The sequence below is a fragment of the Heterocephalus glaber genome, unplaced genomic scaffold, assembly GCF_053883595.1.
Source record: "Heterocephalus glaber isolate CG9 unplaced genomic scaffold, H.glaber_assembly_v1.0 deba00001472, whole genome shotgun sequence".
Classification (NCBI taxonomy): domain Eukaryota; kingdom Metazoa; phylum Chordata; class Mammalia; order Rodentia; family Bathyergidae; genus Heterocephalus; species Heterocephalus glaber.
Genome location: NW_028258315.1, coordinates 92920068 through 92932773, shown reverse-complemented (window position 1 = coordinate 92932773; position 12706 = coordinate 92920068). Strand labels below are relative to the sequence as shown.

General features: G+C 44.0%; 1 long non-coding RNA gene across 2 annotated transcripts in view; it reads right to left on the bottom strand.

The window, feature by feature from the left end:
* Nucleotides 1-12699, bottom strand: part of LOC147826489 (uncharacterized) — a 27312-nt gene extending 14613 nt beyond the window's left edge. For both annotated transcript variants that reach the window (XR_015439199.1, XR_015439200.1), the window contains exon 1: nt 12488-12699. This is a non-coding gene — a long non-coding RNA (uncharacterized LOC147826489). The remainder of the gene's footprint in view (nt 1-12487) is intronic.
* Between the last annotated feature and the right edge of the window lie 7 nt (nt 12700-12706).

The following is a 12706-nucleotide window of genomic DNA, read 5'->3' as shown; positions in this document are numbered from 1 at the left end:
AGCAGCAGAGAAAGAGCCTCTCCGAGATTTGGTGTCCGGACACTGGAATACAGCAGCTGGAGGAGGAGGAGGAGGAGGAGGAGGAGGAAGAGGAAGAGGAAGAGGAAGACAAAGACGAAGAGGGTCCCCAGGACCCAGGAAGGATCTGAGGCGAGAATTGAAGTCTACAGGGAGAGGAAGAGAGACTCTAATGAAGAGGAGGGAGGTACCAAGCAGAGCTCTCTCCCAGAGCCCGGCCTCTCCATGAGGCAACAGCAGGCCGAAACTGCAGGCGCACAGTGACTGCTGATGACCCCAGAGGCCTCCACAGAGAAATGCACCAGTGCAACGGAGCAGTAGACGCACTGGACTGCAGCGGCTGGTGAGTTACCCAGGTTCAGACTTCACCCAGGAGAGGGCAATTGGCTGGTAGCCATCTTGGAGAGGGGCCGCTGAGCTTGGAATTCAGAACAGCTTCGGGCAGACACTATCTAGTGGCTCCCGGTGCCTCAATGAGGGTGTTGAGTTCAAGTCAGCAGGAGGTCAAGGAGCTGAGTTCAAGCCAGCAGGAGATACATAGACTGTTGTAGGCTCAAAGAATGCAGTTCCAGCCTCATAGCTAGAAACTGGTCTGAACTTCAGAGGAACTAAAGGGGAAGCTGGCTGGGATTATCCACTACCTCACTGTGAAGCTGCAGCTAGCTTGTTACAATTAATCAGTTTGGCTCTGGACTCTGTTTGCCCCTTGCCTAACAGTGGCAGCAGAGAGGAACCTTGAATTAGACATTTTTGGGGTTTTTATCTTTTTTCTGGATTTTTTTTTCTTTCTGTTTTTCCTTTCTAGTTTTTGTTTTGTTTAGTTTTTTCTTGATTGTTTGAACACAGTTTCTAGTTTTTTGTTATTGTTCTGTGCCTGTTTTTATGTTTTCCTTTTCTCTTTCCCACCTGTCTTCTTCACCAGTTTCCTAAAGTTTGCCCTCCAGCCTTGCTTCTGATCTCTTCCTCTTCTTTTGCTACCTGCCAGCCCCTTTTAAATTGATAGGAAGAGTTTTAGATAACTTAATAGATTAAATATTAAGGTAGTTGTAAAAACAAAATAAGTAATGTGTTCTTTTTTTTTTATGTGCAGCATGTAGTTTAATATGGTTTTTTTTGGTATCAGGGATTAAACTCAGGACGTTACACTTGCAAGGCAGGCACAGTGCCACTGAGCTAAATTCCCAGCCCTAATATGTTTTGTTTTGTTTTGTTTTGTTTGGTACCAGGGATTGAACTCGGGTCCTTGTGCTTTCAAGGCAGGTGGCAGAACCACTGCACTAAATCCCCGGGCCCCTAATATGTATTTTAAAAAATATTCTCACCCAGTTCTCCCAACCATGCTGTGAGGCAGGTGGAGGAATCGTTTTTATGTATGTATGTATGTATGTATAGAATTTGGTTGGTTGCTTTTTTGAGACAGGGTCTTGCTATGTAGCTTATGCTGGCCTTGAACTATGTAGCCCAGGCTGCCATCAAACTTGGGGTGATTCTCCTGCCTCAGCCTCCTCAGTGCCGGGATTACAGGTGTGCACCCCCACACCTCCTTCCCCCCTCCCCATTTAATGCGGGAGAGGAGACTGTTGTGATAGTCTCACTCAGTTGTCCAGGCTGGCCTCAAATTTAAGTTTTACTTTCTGCTTATTTGTTTTGTGTTTTTGAGACAGGATCTCGATATGTAGCTCAGGGTGGCCTCACACTCGCAGGGATCCTCCTCGTCTCCCAAATGCTAGGATTACAGGCATGTACCACCATGCCTGGCTGAACTGGTGAAGCTCCTGCCTCAGAGTCCTAAGTAGCTGGGATTACAAGCATACACCACTATGCCTGACTGTGCAGCGTTTCTCTAAATGCAATATGGCTTTTCTTGGTGCTAGCCTAAAAGGGATACTGTCCCGTGAAAGACTGTTGTTTTCTTTCCTTTTGTATGCCTCATTCCACTTCTCCCTGTGTGTTGCATCCTTCCTCCTGTTTCAGCTTTTGTGAACGTACCTATTGCAGGACCTGTATCTCTATGCCTGCTCTCCTGTGACTGAGGGTGGCTCTTGGCCCTTTCATTATCTGTAGCTAAATCTATACTGTTCTCTTTCTGATAGATGTTCTTCTTGTGCTGTATCTTTCCGTTTCTCTTCCTATCACTTCATTTCTTTTTTGTCCTCTTTCCTGTTCTGCCTCTGCTTCAACTGTCCCTTGTGCAGAAATGAAATGTGGTCCTGAACAAAATAATTTTCATTTCAGAAGAGGGCTTCATTTTCTCTGTTGGGATGTGTGAAGTAGAAGAATGGATGGAGACCTCCAACTTCTCTTTCAGTTCTGGAACTCAATATGAAGACATCTGTATGTGAATCTCAATTGTTTGTCTTCTAGAAGCACTTTCCTGGTGCACATTGCTAATTCCTAAGGGAAGGCAGCAAGGACTTGTAACTACTTGACACTCTGGAAAAACTGGTGCTAGTGAACAAGACATCTGGCTCTCTCTGCTTCGCCTCACCCGCCCCATTGGCCCGGGGCTGGGGAGGGGGAGGCATCCTCGGTGACGGAACAGAAGCCCTGAGCGCCTCCCTCAGCCCTTCCCGCCAGGCCTCCCGCCACTCTCCTGCGCCTCGGGCGGGGTGCAGCACCCGCGCACTTGGAACCGACTCCGGGCACTCTAAGCTCCGCCGGGGCAGCTGCTCGAGCACACCACCACCTCGGACGACCCGGGGAGCCCGGGGAATCTTCGAGGCCCCAGGAATGTGTTAAGATTTGCTTTTCCCATGACTCTCCTCCTTGTTTAAGGTGAAGGTAATCTGACTCTTTCACCAGTAACTTCATTAACCTAACAAAGTTGCAATGCCTGGGTGAATTTACAATGTATGTGGCCTATCTTGTGTCTGTGACTTATAAATAGGAACTAGAATTGTATTTACACATCAAAGACCACTAGGGCTGAGATAATGGTTAAAAAGGATATAAAAAGGGAAATGCTGAACAAAGGGGGCACAGATACGGACCAGACTGGTTTCTGGCATTCCCGCCCACTCACGAGTAGAAATTTTATTATGTTACCCAAATTCTGCGTCTCCGTGTATTTCTTTCCAAGATTTCTGGAACATTTGGTTCCCTGGCTGGGAATCAGGAATAAAATAGCCCTTTTGGACATCGGCCAAACCCCACCGGAGGGAGTGGCTGTCTCCTCGAGAGGAAAGGTGCGCCCCGGGACTAATTTCTTAGGCTCCCCAACAGGACACAGAGACCGGCTCACCGGCTGAGGGTCAATTGAACCCAAGACAGAAGACGACAGAAGAAGGACTGCTGTTCTTGGTGTCTTGTCTCTCTCTTTCCTTTGCTGGGTGAGAAACCCCGGGAAACCCCCTAGTCATTAACTTTCAGTTTCGTTGTATTTTGTAACTCTGGGCAAATACAGCACAGAGGCCTGATCACTCCTTGTGCTTTGCCATTTGGGAAGATAGCTCTTCCCATCTGTTTTGGTTCACTTTGTGAACTCTGGGCAAACATAGTGCAGGGGCCTGATCACCCCTTGTGCTTTGCCGGTTGGGGAGGTAGCTTCTTTCATTTGCTGTAGTTATGGTTAGGGGGTCACTGGAAGGGAGTGTGATAACTTCTGAATAAATGTGTGAATGAAGGAGTTCTGGATAGGAGAGTGTGTGGAACGAGTTGCAGAACAAGACAGAGGGAGGAAGCGCTTGAGCTTAAAGAGTCCTCCCCGAGTCGCAGAATTTGTGTGTGGTCGCGTTTAACAAAGGCACAATGGTGAGTTTAGGCGACAGCCCACCTTAGCCTGAACGGACCTTAAAGTGGCCAAGAAGCCCGCAGCCAGGCAGGCGAGCGAGTGATCCTCCACCCTTATTTGTCTTGCGCCTCCGTACAAGGGCACCCATACACACCAACACTCTGATCGGCTGATCGTGGGGGCAGAAACCTCTCGTCCTACTGTTTTGGAATGCATGCTTAAGAATTTTAAGAAAGGTTTTACTGGAAATTATGGTATTAAGATAAAACCCCAAAACTTAGAGCCTTGTGTGAGTTAGAATGGCCCAAGCTTTGCCTAGCTTGGCCAACTGAGAGATCCCTAGGTAAGGGTCTCGTCTGGTCCGTCTGGCTAACAGTCATCACCCCTGGACGGGAACATCCAGATCAATTTCCCTATATTGATTTATGGCTCAAATTGTGCCACAGAATGCCTCGTTGGCTTCATATGTGTGCCCTGGAAGCAAAAAGCAATATCCTAGTCCTCTGTCAGAAAGGGGACGATGCTGAAAAGTAACCGGTCCTTTCAGTTACAGACCGAGAGAATTTACTTTCCCCCTCCTTTTGAGTTGCTAAATTCACAGGTTTGGAGAAGGTGGGGACAAAAGCATGAAAACTGCTTGGCTTCAGAGCACCAGAGGGTGCATGCTGTGGTCAGACTCAGGGAGGATGGAATAGGGCTTACACTCAAATTTTTAAAAAATTAGAAAAAAAAAAAGTAATGGATTAAAAACAGCTGAAAAAGCTCTGAAGGACATAAAACAAAGCCAGAGAAAGTAAGAAATTTTACAAGGGCTACAATTTTAGCTAATTGATAAGTGTAATGTATCTGTGCTTCAGTTTAAAAAGTTACAAATATTAGCTACTTAATAAATGTATCTGTGCTTCAGTGTAAAAAGTTACAAATTTTAGTTAATCGATAAATGTATCTGTTTCAGTTTGAGTTGATGTTTAATTGGTGTCCTTAAAGTATTTCTTGTACACTGCAAATTCTTCAATTGTAATTATAAGGTTAGCTTGCTCTTTTCTATACTTTGTTGATTAAAAAAAAACCCTCAAGGTTACTACCGTTCTATTGGCAGCCAACCAAATTTAAAGTGTAACAATCAGAACAAAAAAGGGGCACTTTAAAATTTTAACAGCTAAAGACAAGTTTGTGATAAAAGGTCTATAGTGAGATAAAAAATATATATTTAAAAGCTGTAAGTAAAAGTGATACAATTTTGATATAAAAAATTTTGTATGTTTGTCTTGTTTAAAAAAAAAAAAAAAATACAAGACCAGAGGCCTAGGTATGCCAAAAGATGTGCGATAGTGATTTATCAAAAAATATGTATGTTTGTTTTTTGGTTTCAAGTTTGTTATGAAAAGTTTAAATATGTTTACATTGGTTGTCATCAAAGGGTTAAATTCTAAATATGTTACTATAATATGTGTACATTGGTCATCTTCAAAGAGTTTAAGAGCCAACGGGTTACAATATGACCTCCTCCTTTATAGTGAGTTAGAAAAAAAGACTTGGAAAAAGGCACAAATATGTCAGACCAATGTGCGGTATTTGAGATTTGACTTCAAAAAGACAAAGGAGGCTAGGTCCAGAAAAAAAGAAAGTCATTTATTCTTTGCCAAGATCCCTCCAAAATGCTTCAATTATTTGATTCCATTTTTGCTACCCATGGTCCTAATTGGGAGAACTGTAAAGAACTTTGTAAAACTTTGTTAACCTCTAAAAAAAAAAAAAATGCAGAGAGCTTTAGGAAAAAGTAAAAAGATCAATGCTCCTAGAATGCTGGCAGGCACACAAAATCCAGACGCTTGACAGGAACAGCAATTTCCAGTGCATGAGCGGCCCAATTGGAACCCCAACACCCCAGGAGGCCAGGAAAGTTTAAGCAATTATCAGACGGCCCTCCTGGAAGGGATACAAGCCACGAGTAAAAGGCCTACAAATATGATTGAAGTGCTAGAAACATGACAAGAGCCGGATGAGAGCCCTGAGAGATTTTACGAGTAGTGCTGTGAAGTTTACAGAATGTATACACCATTTGATCCTGCTGTTCCTGATAACCATCAGTTAGCTAATCAGTATGACTGTGACCCAGTCAGCTCAAGATATTAGAAAAAAATTCAAAAGCAAGAAACTTGGGAGGGTATGAATATAACACAGTTGCTACAATTGGCTAAAAAAAAGTATGTGAAAAGAGAGTCAATGAAAGAAAAGGAAGGGGCTAAGAGGAAAGATGAACGAGATAAGAGACAGCTGAGGGAGCTTCTGGGGCGACAGGCTTCTGCAGAATTCGGATTCCTGGTTTTGCATAGATCACTAAACCTCTTTATGAAGCTCTAAAGGAAAAAAAATCATTTACTTTGGGCTATTAAAAAAAAAGACTTTTAAGAGACTAAAACTGACCTTAGCAGCCACCCCTGCTTTAGGCATACTGGATGTAAAGTGGCCTTTTGTTCTTTATGTGACCAAGAAGAACCATGTGGCCCTTGGAGTGTTGACCCAAGAAGTAGGCCCATGGAATCAACCGGTGGCATATTTGTCTAAGAATTTAGATCCAGTAGCAAAAGGATGGCCTCCTTGTCTTTGGGCCTTAGCAGCTTCAGTTCTCCTGATCCAAGAAGCAGACAAGCTGACTTTAGGTCAGGAACTGACTGTACAGGTTCCACACGCAGTCCTAGAACTGCTGAACACAAGGGAGCATCGTTAGCTCTCAAATAATCGGGTTACTCAGTACCAAGCCTTTCTCTGTGCAAACCCCCACTTACGGTTTATTCCTGTAAAAGCTTTAAATCCTACTACCTTCTTGCCCATGGAGACAGGCCCTCCCGATCATGACTGCTTGAGTGTCACCCATGAGCTTTTTTCCAGCTGCCCTGTCCTACAAATGACACCCTTGTCCACTGCTGACCTCATTCTGTTCATGGATGGGAGCAGCTTCGTGGAAGATGGGGTTCGTCATGCTGGATATGCAGTAACCATGAAGGATGAGGTGGTCCTAGCAGGGCCCCTTCCTTAGTCGGCACAGTGTGCTAAGCTCTGGGCACTCATACAGGCACTCCGATGGGCAAAGGGTAAAAAAGTAAATATATATATGGACTTTCACTATCATTTGATACATTACACATCATTGGCATGATTTACCAAGAATGAGGTCTTCTCATGGCAGAAGGGAAGCTAAAAATAAATAGGAAATTATACAGTTGCTAGAGGCAGTGTGGGAACTTAGCAAAGGTGCAGTAATATATTGTTCAGGACATCAGAAAGGCAAAGATTTACACAAGGTAACAATAAAGGTGATGCTGAAAGCCAAGAAAGACAACACACTCAAAGCCCTGCTCTCATCACTCCAGAGGCTGGTGAGTCAATGCACAGCTAAAAACTGGAAGCACCAACAAGGACGGACGACATGAATTATTGTGTTGTGCCAGATCACCACTGCTTTAAGTTTCTTTGTTTTCGAACTGCAGGTGTTTAGGCCTAGTAATAAAAAGTTTGATGAACAACATGTGACTTTTAAAATGGTAAAATGGGAACCGGAAGGCTATCCATTAACGATATTCTTTGATGCCTGCCTAAGAGAACATTATGGGGGACCTGGGTTAACTTCTGACTGTGGGGGGCTATTCTAATGAAAAATTATTGTGCAAAGAAAAAACACAAGTTTGGATCAACAGCTCCCTTGTTGGACAAGCCACTGGTAATTGTTACAATTGTAAACAAGGTCAATGTAATCCTATATCTGTGTATATGCCAGCCCCATGGCATCTTATTTGACTGTGAGGAATAATATATTTCATTAGGACAAGAAATTTTAAAAGATCTTTAAAAAATTTGAGATGCACTTCAGGCTTTTAGAAACCCAACTAGAATCACTGGCCAATGTCATTACAGAATAGGCATGCTCTCGGTTTGCTCACAGCCCAGAAAGGAGGGACTTGCTTATTTCTTGGTAAAGAGTGTTGTTATTATGCTAATAAATCTGGTGTAGTACAAACATCACTAGACAAACTAAAAGATCAGATCAAGGCTCTTGATGAAAAATTTGGTATAGGAGAACTGTCCTATGGGATTAATTTCACTTGGGCAGGATAAAAAAACTTGGATAGGACCTCTTCTGAGTCCCCTTCTTGTTATAATATTAATATTAATGTTTGGTCCTTGTGTCATCCAATGGATTTCAAAATTTAAACAGTAGCACAATGCTACAGCTCAACACGACCAAATGCTAGTGTTAAGAAATATAGATAAACTGAATAGAACTTATAACGGATAAAAGAATTATCCCAAAGTAAACAGAGGGAGGAATGATAGGTAACTTAATTAACTTAATAGAGTGAATATTAAGGTAGTTGTAAAAACAAAATAAGTAATGTGTTCTTTTAATATTTGCTTTTCCCATAATTCTCCTTGTTTAAAGTGAAGGTAATCTGACTCTTTAACCAATAACTTCATTAACCTAACAAAGTTGCAATGCCTGGGTGAATTTACAATGTATATGTGCCTATCTTGTGTCTGTGACTTGTAAACAGGAACTGGAATTGTATTTATACATCAAAGACCACTAGGGATGAAATAATGGCTAATAAGGATATAAATAGAAATACGCTGAACAAAGGGGGCAGATACTAACCAGACAGGTTTCTGGCATTCCCGACCGTGCCCGAGTAGAAAGTTTATTATTCTACCCGAATTCTGCGTCTCCATGTATTTCTTTCCGAGATTTCTGGAACAAAATCTTCTCCCCTAAAGTCAAACATATTTTCTTAAACCATACCTAATCCCCAAATAAACACAAGGTCATAATTCTGCCTAATATGATACAACTACTTTGTGTGACCAAAAATGAAATAATCCTTTCCCCAAAGTCTCAATAGTTCCAGTACTTATCAAAAGACCAAAATCTCTTCTGATACAGCAAACTTCAGCTGTGAACCTCTGTAAAAATCAAAAACAAGTTACAGTACATAATCCCAAGGTACAATGGCACATCCTAAAGAGAGGCTAAAAAAAGAATTGAACCAAAGCAAAACTAAAACTGAGCAAGACAAGCAGAAAGTCCTATAGCTCCCTATCTGACATCTGGGGCAGACAGTGGTAAAATGTGAGTCCCAAAGCACTTGGGGAGCCAGAGCCCTATGGCTGGCTCTACCCACTGCCTGACGCTTTCCTTGGAAGATATTCCATGTTCCTGACAACATGATTTCCTGCAACTTTGGTCTCCCCTGCACACCTGGCTTCATTACCATGGCCTCACACACTGTCCTTGCAGGGGCTCCTTGCCTGGCCTCTTAGACCTTCCTTTGAAATATGGGTGGCAGCTTCCCTAATCCCACACTCTTGCATTCTGCAAGCTGGTAAAATCAGCTGCACGTGGATAAGGCCAAGGTCTGCAACCAGCATGGGGGCAGCCACTAAGCGCCTGGATGGCGGGGCATAGTGAAATGAACCCCAGGGAACCAATACCTAAGGGAGCCCTTCTGCAGCTGGGATCCCAAGGACTCTGCAAAAGCAAGGCTGACACCTTTATACCTCTGAGCCTGGGGTGGGTGGGGTCTTGCTGATTTCTGAGAAGCCTTCGAAGCATCTTTCTTCTGGTCCCTGTACAAAGTATGTGGCTCCTTTTTAATGGCACTAATCTCTTCAGCAGCCACAACTCCTTAGGCTCCAATTTTACACAGGCTTTCTTCTGAGCCAAAATTTAAGTTTTACAATGTTTTCTGCTCTGGCTTTTGCCCCTGATTCTCACTATAAATATGGCTAAACACAGCCAACACATGCCACACCCTGAATATTAGGCTTCATTGAAATTTCCTTCAGCAGATCAATTAGTCTGTAGCTCTTGATTTTAGTCTCCCATGGTCTCAGGACCTGGAGAAAATGGAGAAAAACTCTTTTTCCAGAGTGTAACACACATGGCCTCCAGTCCAATTACCAATGGAGTCCCTGCTCCCAACTGGAACCTTCCGAGCCTGGTCTTTACTGTCCACATTCCTAGCTGGTTATGGTGGCACAGGCCTGTAATCCCAGCACTTGGGAGGCAGAGAAAAGGAGGACGGCCACTGAGTTCAAGGCCAGCCTGGGTTACATAGTGAGTTCAAGGCTAGCCTGTAGCAGATATCAGACCTTGTCTCAAAAAAAGCAAAACAAACAAACAAAATTCCTATCAGCATTCCAGTCTTCTGATCGCTAACCAGAATGACTTACCAGGCTCTGCTTCCAGCATTCTAAGGCTTCTCTAGCCTGCATGTCCAAACTTTTTCAAAGTCCTCCCACAAACCAGTTCAAAAGACTTCCAAACCATATGGTTTTGAATAGACACAGCCAAGGCCTCACTTCTCTAATACTAGCTTTCTGCATTAGTCAGCTTCTCTGTTATTGGGACATGACACCCACAACTTAAAGGAGGAGAGATTTCATTTGGCTCACTGTTTCAAGGATTCAGTCCATGGTCACCTGGCTCCAAGGCAGAAACATCATCATCAGAGGGCATGACATAGTAAAGATGCTTAGCTATTGTCAGACACCAATACTTCTCCAGATTTTAAATAAAATTGAAAGGGAAGCAGTACTTGCAAAGTCATTCCTGGGAGCCACCATTACCCCAATTTTAAAACCAGACAAATATCCACCCAAAAAAGGGGAACTATAGACCATTCTCTTTAATTAATATAGATGCAAAAATCCTTAACAAGATACTGGCAAACAGAATCCAATGAATCATCAAAAAGATCATACTTCACAGGCTGGGGATTTAGCTCAGCAGCATCACACCTGCCTCACATGCGCAAGGTGGTGAGTTTGATCCCTGGTACAAAAAAAAAAGATCATACCTCATGACTAAGTAGGCTGCAATCCCAGGGATGCAAGGATAGTTCAACACAGACAAACCAATACCTGTATACATCAGATAAACAGAAGCAAGTACAAAAAAAATCACATGATCATCTCAATAGACACAGAAAAGGCCTTTGACAAAAACCAAATGAAATCATATCACAGCAAGAGAAACAACCAACAGAGTGAAAAGACAACCTACAGAATGAGAGAAAAATTTTGTCACCTATTCCTCAGTCAGAGGATTCATATGTGGAATACCTAAGGAACTCAAAAATATTAGACTCTCCCCCAGAATAAAAAAACTCAAGCAAAAATGGGCACACATATGGAAACAAAGTCTGCAAATAGGGAAGGGTGGAGGGGGTGAAGGGAGGGCAGGGGAAGGGGAAAAAAATAAGAACCAAGATACTCACGTAAAGGAATAAGATCCCAATGATGACTATAACTGTATTTTATACCTAAAATGTACCAATAAACTGAATGGGGAAAAATAAAGAACTGAAATAAAATAAAAGATGAAAAATGGGCAAGCAAAATGAATAGACACTTCACAGAAGATGTACAAATGTCCAATAAATACACGAAAAAATGTTTGACATTGCTGGCAATTAGAGAAATGCAAATTAAAACAACTCTGAGATTCTATTTTACCCCAGAAAGAATGATCACCATCAAAAAATCAATTAGTAACAAATACTGCAAAGGCTGCAGGGAAAAAGGAACTCTTCTACATTGGTGGGAATATGAACTAGAACAATCACTAGGGAGATTCCTCAAAAAACTGAAACTAGAAATCCCATTTGACCCAGCTGTTCCCCTTCTAAATATCTTCACGAAAGAGTTGAAGGTATCATATTACAGTGATACATGCACACCCGTGTTTATAGCAGCACAATTCATAGTAGCTAAATGTTGGGAGTGGCCTATGTATCCCTAAACAGATGAATGGATTAAAAAAAAAGTGGTGTTTACACACAAAAGAGTACTACTCTTCCATAAGGAAAGATAAACTTGATTCTTTTGTAGAAAAACGATGCACTTTGAGACCATAAATCAGACATCCTAGCTTAAATGTCATATAGGGGGCCGGAGATTTTGCTCAGTGATTATGCTGCATGCCCTGCAAGCGCAAGGACCCGAACTCGATCCCCGGTACCAAAAAAATAAAATAAAATAAATGTCATATAGTTTCCCTATGTGAGAAACCCAAAGTATAAATAAAGAACAAAATGAAAGATAATAGGAAGGGCTGGGGATTTAACTCAGTGGTTTCGCCGCCTGCTGCGCAAGCTCAAGGACCTGAGTTCGATCCCCGGTAAAAAAAAGAGTACAGGCTAAAAGAATTGATGGGTGCTTCAAAACCCAGAAAAACAGAAGGAAAAACAAATAATAATAATAAGTACAGAGGGGAGAGGGAAAGGGAGGGGGATGACAGACACAGGCAGAGACAGGGAGAGGAAGGAAGGAAGGAGAGAGAGAGGCAGGGAGGCAGAGAGGCAGCCCGCAGACAGACTGACCAGCGCGTCCTCGGGTCAAGGAGAGGAAGATAGGGGCTGAGCAAGCCAGCGGCCTGCAGGCCAAGTCACAGCTCGCCCAGCGCACGCCCGCCAGCGAGGGACGCGCTCCCTCCCAGGTGTCTGGGCTTGGGGCGGGGACCTGCGGCTAAGGGAGGGCTTGTCCCCGGCCTTGATCACCACCAGAAGGGCGCCGACCTTCAGGTCCCCTCCGTCAGGGCCGCCTAGAGCTGGGCGTCCCCGGGAGCTGCGGCTGGGTCACAGAGAACCGCAGGGGCAAAGGGCAGCGGGCGGCCGCGAGCTGCCAACAGGCACAGGCCGGGGACGCAGGGGTCACGGCGCCCCGGGGTGCGCGGGGACTCACGGTGGGTGGCGGGGTGAGAGCCCAGGAGTGGGAGCCGGTGACCAGCGGTTAGGCCCGTCCGACCTGGGGTCTCAGCTGTTTACTTCCAGCCAGAGGCTGTTTGCTCCGCGCGCGTCCTTGACTTCCCCCGAGGGCTTCCCCAAGTGCCCTCCTGGCCGGGGCAGGGCCACTGGGCGTCGGCCGCGCGGGGCGGGGCGGGCGCAGGCAGGAGGGCAGCCG